The sequence below is a fragment of the Hordeum vulgare genome, chromosome 4H, assembly GCF_904849725.1.
Source record: "Hordeum vulgare subsp. vulgare chromosome 4H, MorexV3_pseudomolecules_assembly, whole genome shotgun sequence".
Taxonomy (NCBI): domain Eukaryota; kingdom Viridiplantae; phylum Streptophyta; class Magnoliopsida; order Poales; family Poaceae; genus Hordeum; species Hordeum vulgare.
In genome coordinates, this window is record NC_058521.1 from 52652909 (window position 1) to 52660251 (window position 7343).

Genomic DNA, 7343 nt, shown 5'->3' on the forward strand with positions numbered 1-7343 from the left:
AAGCTAGTAGTATGGAGAAGAAGGTTATGGATCGGAACAATGAAAACAAGAAAATACAATTGAAGTTGAAGAAAAGGAATGAGCTCATGGAAACAATGGGTTTTCTCTTTGTTCTTGGCATCAGCATTGTGGCTAGTTTAGTTTCTATTTGGTCTAAGAAAGCCAATTAAGTGGCAGTGTGTGTGTTATGTTTCTGCTAGTGTGTTGTGCCCTAGATGTAATTGTATCATTTGTGCACTGTTGTGAACTTGAGAAAATGTAATGTTGTGCCCTAGATGTAATGGATATCATGTGTTTTGTTAAAATTGTCACCAATGCCTGGTAGTTCAACACAGAATGACAGCAAAAGGTGCAATTTTGAGCACCTAGCAAGATATTTAGGTGCAAAAGTGAGCAATCATACGATTCCACAACACACTCCAGCATTAAATAGAATAGATTCCACAACATGATCAATTCATCTAACATTAAACAGCAGTTCACACTCCAGCATTAAACAACAGTTCACACTCCAGCATTACAAACCAACAGTTGTTTGACAACATCTAACATTAAACAGAATAGATCCACAACATGATCAATTCAGTTTGCCCATCTTGCTCCTTGTGTTGGCTGCAGGATTAGCAGCCTTGCTCCTTGTGTTTACAGTTGATTGCATGCCGCCTTTCGCCTTCTTCTGTGCCGAACCCCACTTTGTACCTCTTGTAGCTGGCATTTGGTAATTCTTTTTGGGCTGAGAAACATGAACACAATCAAGATCAGTCAGCAAAAATAGCTACATAATTAATGCATGTACATGCAGTACAATATATTGCATACCTAGCAAGATCAGTATCAACAGCCTTAGAGGAAGTAGCAGCAGGAGAGCTAGTAGCAGGTGGAGGATAGCCAGGAGCAGCAGGAGAGCTAGTAGCAGGTTGAGGAGAACTAGCAGCAGCAGGAGAGCCGGGAGCAGTAGGAGCTTCAGTTTGGGCAGTTGCTTGAGCAGATTCTGGAGCTTCTGTTCCAGCATTATCAGCACCCAATTTCTCATCTTCTCCAAAAGCAGGATCAATGGACTCTTTGCAGTGGGTCCCATAGTGTCCTAGTCTTCCACAGCGAGAGCACTTCTTTCTCCTGCCTCCTAGGCCTTTTCCTTCAGACTGTGCCCTTATCCTAGTCTTCCTTGGTCTGCCAGGAGGTCTGTGCTGCACAGGTGCAGAGAGTTTAAACCCAGGGTCAACAATGTCCCACTGATGTTTTCCCTCCTTTGTAACAGACAAGTTTCCGTATGAAACCCTGATACTTCGAAACAGATTGTCCGTTTCGTACACAAAGTGCATCCAGTTTTTGTCGTAACCCTCTCAACTTTCTCGCACATGGTATGTGGGTGAAATGATGATACCATGCCAACTTGGAACCTTTTCAGAGTTCATTTTAAATGCTTTTCAATTTCGTGGTCTTATAGCTCAAAATAATCAGTAAATGCATGAAAAATAACAAATGAAGTCAGAAAGGGTTGTAAATTGATGATGTGGCTTTGAATGGTGCATTTTGAACACAGAAAAACTATTGAGTTCAAATAAGTTCAAAAAAATGAATCCCTTTGTAACAGACGAGTTTCCGGATGAAACCCTCATACTTCGAAACAGATTGTCCGTTTTGTACACGAAGTGCATCCATCTTTTGTCGTAACCCTCTCTACTTTCTCGACATGCTATGTGGGTGAAATGATGATACCATGCCAACTTGGAACCTTTTCAGAGTTCATTTCAAATGCTTTTCAATTTCATGGTCTTATAGCTCAAAATAATCAGTAAATGCATGAAAAATAACAAATGAAGTCAGAAAGGGTTGTAAATCGATGATGTGGCTTTGAATGGTGCATTTTCAACACAGAAAAACTATGGAGTTCAAATAAGTTCAAAAAATGTAATCCCTTTGTAACAGACGAGTTTCCGTATGAAACCCTGATAGTTCGAAACACATTGTCCGTTTTGTACACGAAGTGCATCCAGTTTTTGCCGTAACCCTCTCAACTTTCTCGCACATGCTATGTGGGTGAAATGATGATACCATGCCAACTTGGAACCTTTTGAGACTTCATTTCAAATGCTTTTCAATTTCATGGTCTTATAGCTCAAAATAATCAGTAAATGCATGAAAAATAACAAATGAAGTCAGAAAGGGTTGTAAATTGATGATGTTGCTTTGAATGGTGCATTTTGAACACAGAAAAACTATGGAGTTCAAATAAGTAGAAAAAAATGAAATCCCTTTGTAACAGGCGAGTTTCCGTATGAAACCCTGATAGTTCGAAACAGATTGTCCGTTTTGAACACGAAGTGCATCCAGTTTTTGCCGTAACCCTCTCAACTTTCTTGCACATGCCATGTGGATGAACTAATGACACCATGCCAACTTGGAACCTTTTCAGAGTTTATTTCAAATGATTTTCAATTTTATGGTCTTATAGCTCAAAATATTCAGTAAATGCATGAAAAATAACAAATGAAGTCAGAAAGGGTTGTAAATTGATGATGTGGCTTTGAATGGTGCATTTTGAACACAAAAAACTATGGAGTTCAAATAAAAAACTGCTGTAGAAAGAATCAACTAAAAAACTCTTTTACCGGTTCATGCCACGAACCGGTACTAAAAGGTGGTCGTGGGGCCCGAGCCTTAGAACGTGTACCAAATAAAATGCCTTTGTAACAGCCTTAGAACTGGTACTAAAGGAATCAACTAAAAAGCTTTTATAAACCTCTAGTATTATTGAAAGTAAAATTTTATAGAATTTATGCAACTAAAATTATCAAAGTATTTCTGTTCAAAACATTAAAAGCAAAAAGAATTATCATAAAAGAAAATAAACAAGTAATTAGAATTTTGTTACAAACTTTAATAGCAAAAAGAATTATCATATAAGAAAATAAATAAGTAATTAGAAACAAAAAAGAAAGCAAACGAACTGGATTTTTTATTTTAAAAAGTGCCACCTATAGGGCCACCACGGCGTGCATACGACTAGAAACCCATTACTAGGGCGAGGATGCAGGCCCGTAGTAGGCCCAATAGGCCCACAAGCATATAGAATGATTTTAGGCCCGTAAGCCTGCAGTAGAGAGGAGCTCGAAGTGGTTGGTTCGGCAGGGCTTATAAACCACTCTGAGCCCTTCTCGGCTAGCGAGGTGGGACTAACTATAGCACCGCACCGCGCCAGTGCAAGGCCTTTGGTCCCGGTTGGTGGCACCAACCGGGACTAAAGGGGGGCATTGGTACCGGTTGGTGCCACCTACCGGGACCAAAGGCCTCTGCTTCCCACCCTTCGAGCTGCTGAAAAGAGACCTTTGGTCCCGGTTGGTGACACCAACCAGTACCAATGCCTCATGTAGTCCCGGTTGGTGCCACCAACGGGGACCAACGGCCTCTGCTTCCCGCCCTTCGGGCTGCTTAAAAGAGACCTTTAGTCCCGGTTGGTGACACCAACCGGGACCAATGCCCCCCATTAGTCACGATTGGTGCCACCAACCGGGACTAAAGGTGGGGCTATATAAGCAACAATTTAGAAATTTTGATCTCTCACCCTCTCTCCATTCGATCCCGACGCCGACGCCGCCCCTGCCCCCGACGCTGCCAGGCTGCCGGAGTCGCCGTCGGAGTCACTGTCGCCCCCGAAGCCATCCTCGTCGTCGCCGCCACCTGCGCCGGCCGCCCGCGCCTCCTCCATCTGCCCGCCAACGAGCCGCCCGATCCTCCTTTGCTTCCCACGTTGAGATCTGCTGCCACTCCTCCCTCTCCTCCTCTAGCTCCGGCCTCCTCCCGTCGGGCTACGCTCTGGCGCCCCTCCTCTCCCCACGCCGCGCTCAGGCGCCCCATCCTCTCCCCTCGCCGGTGCCATGCACCCCCATGCTCAGGTGCCCCCATGAGAAGGCGAAGGCAAAAATTAGTAGAGGGATTAGTTAGCAATGCAAACATTACTATGCAAACATTACTTCCACCTCTATTGCAAAAATTAGTTATGCAAAATTCCCCGACGAGAAGTGCAAAAATTAGTTAGCAGTGCTCTATTGCATCATTGGGGATTATATAATATAGCAACTATTATCTATAAGAAATATTTTCTTTTTTGTTAAGTTTTTTGCTGAACCTAATTAAATAGTTGCTACTGGTATTTAGCTAATTAGTTAAGGTAGTTCTCATATTCATATGGCAACGAGATTCTAAATGTGCATATTGGCATGTGTATAAGGACATGCCCTTATATGGTTGTGCTTAGTATAAAAAGAAGGCGACTTTCCTTCGTGCCACATATAACAAAGAGAATCTGAATATTCTCGCTCCTTTTCTTATCGAGAAAATAGATTAATAACAATCCAACACAAGGATCGAATAAGTGGACTCTGTTGTTAGAGCTCCAAAACATAACAAAGGACAAGGGTTGGACCCTCCTGCCATAACCTAGTTTCTTCCCGTGAAAAGAAAATCAATACCCACATAATTATACTTTTAGTAGGCTGATCAATATAAGGCAACCAAATAAACGAGGACAAGATCATGAAAAAGTGAAATGACGGTCCAAGTTGGTGTAGAGTATAGAGCCTCTTGCAAAGTCATAATAAAGACACTTCAAAAATCTAGAATGCGAGATAGGATATAACATAGAAAGTGTAAATGCTTGATAAAAGTACGTTGCTACTGCATGACTCAATCACTCACACAATAACCTCATGATGCACCTACGCCTTCTCTATCTATCGACGCAGTGCTTGTGGCTAATCCCAGCACGTGGGGATTGTGACACCATAAATAGACAACGTATTTGTGATGGCTGTGGTGACGCACCAGGCGATCCCCCCGGTCCACCACGCCACCACCTCTCCCTCCTCCGCGTAGCTCCCAAGCCCCTCATGTCGAAGTTATCTGGGAGGGGGTTATATCGCATATTCACATAGAAGTTATCCGCTAGGAAGATAAGGAAGACGAAGAAAAAGAATGAGAGGAAAAAGGAAAAAAGAAGAGGAAGAAAGGAGAAGAAGACGAGAGGAAGAAGAGGAGAAATAAATTAGAAGAGGAAAAAAGAAGAAAAAGAAGAGGAGAATAAGAAAGGAATAGAGAAGAAGAAGAAAAAGAAGAGGAGAAGAAGAAAGGAATAGAGAAGAAGAAGAAAAAAATATTGCTACCTTATGGCGCGATGGATGACATTGAAAGGTCAAGGCGGCTGTTGGAGCTGTTCTACCTACTGAACCTGGCAGAACCTACCACGGCCGGTCGATTCCAGAAGGATATGCTAGGGTAATGGTGGATCAAATAACAGACGTATTTGAGGACCTTCAGTTTGACCACCCTACGGGTGAAGGGGAGATTCGGCTGGGTTCTTCTCTGAAGACTTCCTGCCTATGGCGGAAGGTGCTCATCAACCTTTCAAACTGGACGCCTCGGCCTCCTCCTCCTCCTCCGGCGAGTCAGGGCACTCCGCCTCCTTCTCCGGCGAGTGATCATGGCACTCAGTCTCCTTCTTCGGCGTGTGGCGGCACTCCGCCTCCTTCTTCGCCTGCGCCGGCGCGCCCGAGCAACCAGCCTCCTCCTTCTCCGCCTCGTCAACAAGGGCGGAAGAGACCCGCTGCCGCTCTGGGTGCTCCGGCGCGTCGTCCTTCTCCTCTGCCTCGTAAGAAAGGAAAGACTGCCACAACCGCTCCGTCTGCTCCGGCGTCTAGCAGTACATCCAGAGGCAGACAATACAAGTACGGTCCTTCTCTGAAGACTCCACACAAGTTACCATATGAGAGGAGCCAGGAGGAAAACACGAAGATCGTGCAAGCTGAAGTGAACAACTTCTTTGAAGGGGTGAAAGCAAAGAAACATCCACCTCCGGAGGAGAAGATAGATCCGGTAAAAGCGAAGCGTACTCTGGCTGCCCTGAAGAAACCACCAAAGTCTCCGGCGAAAGGCAACTATGAACGCATTATTACAAAGTCATTTATCGAAGCGGAGAAGTCGGGAAGTACTGTCAGTGGTCAAAGGTTAGCAGAACGACGAGGTGGGAAAAAGTTGCCGAGCTCGGCGAACAAGCGAACCAATCGTTCCCCCCGCTCAAGGTGTCTAGGAATATCGTCGCTAATCATCCGGGGATCTTCTTGCCCGGTACCAATCCTGCAGATTACCTACCCGATGATGCACATTTTGATTTCTTGGAGGTGGACAAACACAAATACGTGTACGGGAAGCCTCTCGTCAAAGATGAAAGATCTCTAACAACGATGATGCGAAGATTCCATGATTGGTACATGAAAACCTGCAGAGTCTGAGGGGAGTAATATTTTGACGCTGAGAGTTAGAGAGGAGCATGACCTCGTTGGAATTGAACTGTTGAATGTTCCATTTGAGGAGTTCTTCCCGTTTTTCAATCTAAAGGCCCTCGATAAATTAATGATCACTTGCTGTTGCCTGTAAGTAGTACTACTTCTGTCATTAAGTCTCTATATATAGGTCAGCTCTCTCATTGCATGTATTTTTAATTATCCTCACTATATTATGCAGATTGAAGATCGTCGAATTGAAGAAAAGACAAATCGGTGATATTGGGTTCATTAACACAAATCTCATAGACGCATTTATGGTTGAATTTCAGGCCAAAGATACCGAGGCCAACCTGCTACAATCATTTGTATTGAATCAAAACAAAGCTATAACACTCTTCCCTTACGAATTCCAGTGAGTGTTACTGTCTTGTGCATATTTGGTTTCCCTTATTAGTCAAGGTTATAGTAATGTAATCGATGAGTTATGCATGCGTGCGCAGCTTCCACTATATTCTCCTAGAGATTAAGCTTGAGCAGGGAAGAGTAACCGTCTTAGACTCGAGACGAAAAGATCCCAAGGTGTATGCGGACATGACTGAAATTCTACAGAAGTAAGTTAAATCGATCATTATCGCACCATATCGGCAACTTTGTTCATTTCCTGATATCAAGTAATTGTTTTCTTTATCTCATAGGGTTTGGAAAAAATTCACCTCAAAAACTCCGGGACTGCCGAAGAAGCTGCAATTTAGACACCTGAAAGTAAGTACTATAGTAGCATGTTCCATGCATCTCCTAGCGATTGAAGCGCTAGTTTCATCAATACCATTTAGCATGCTTGCTAACTATCAGTTTGATTGACCTCTATTTCTTGTAAAGTGGTTGTGGCAGGAACCAGGGAATGATTACTGTGGATACTACATTTGTGAGTCCATCCGGCACACGACCTGTGAGCGGGGCTACTCTGACAAACAATATGAAGTGCGTAAATAATAATATTCACAATTTTATTTTATTACCATCTTTTGTGTTCAGTTTCATTTGTTCGTATATATGTATTGA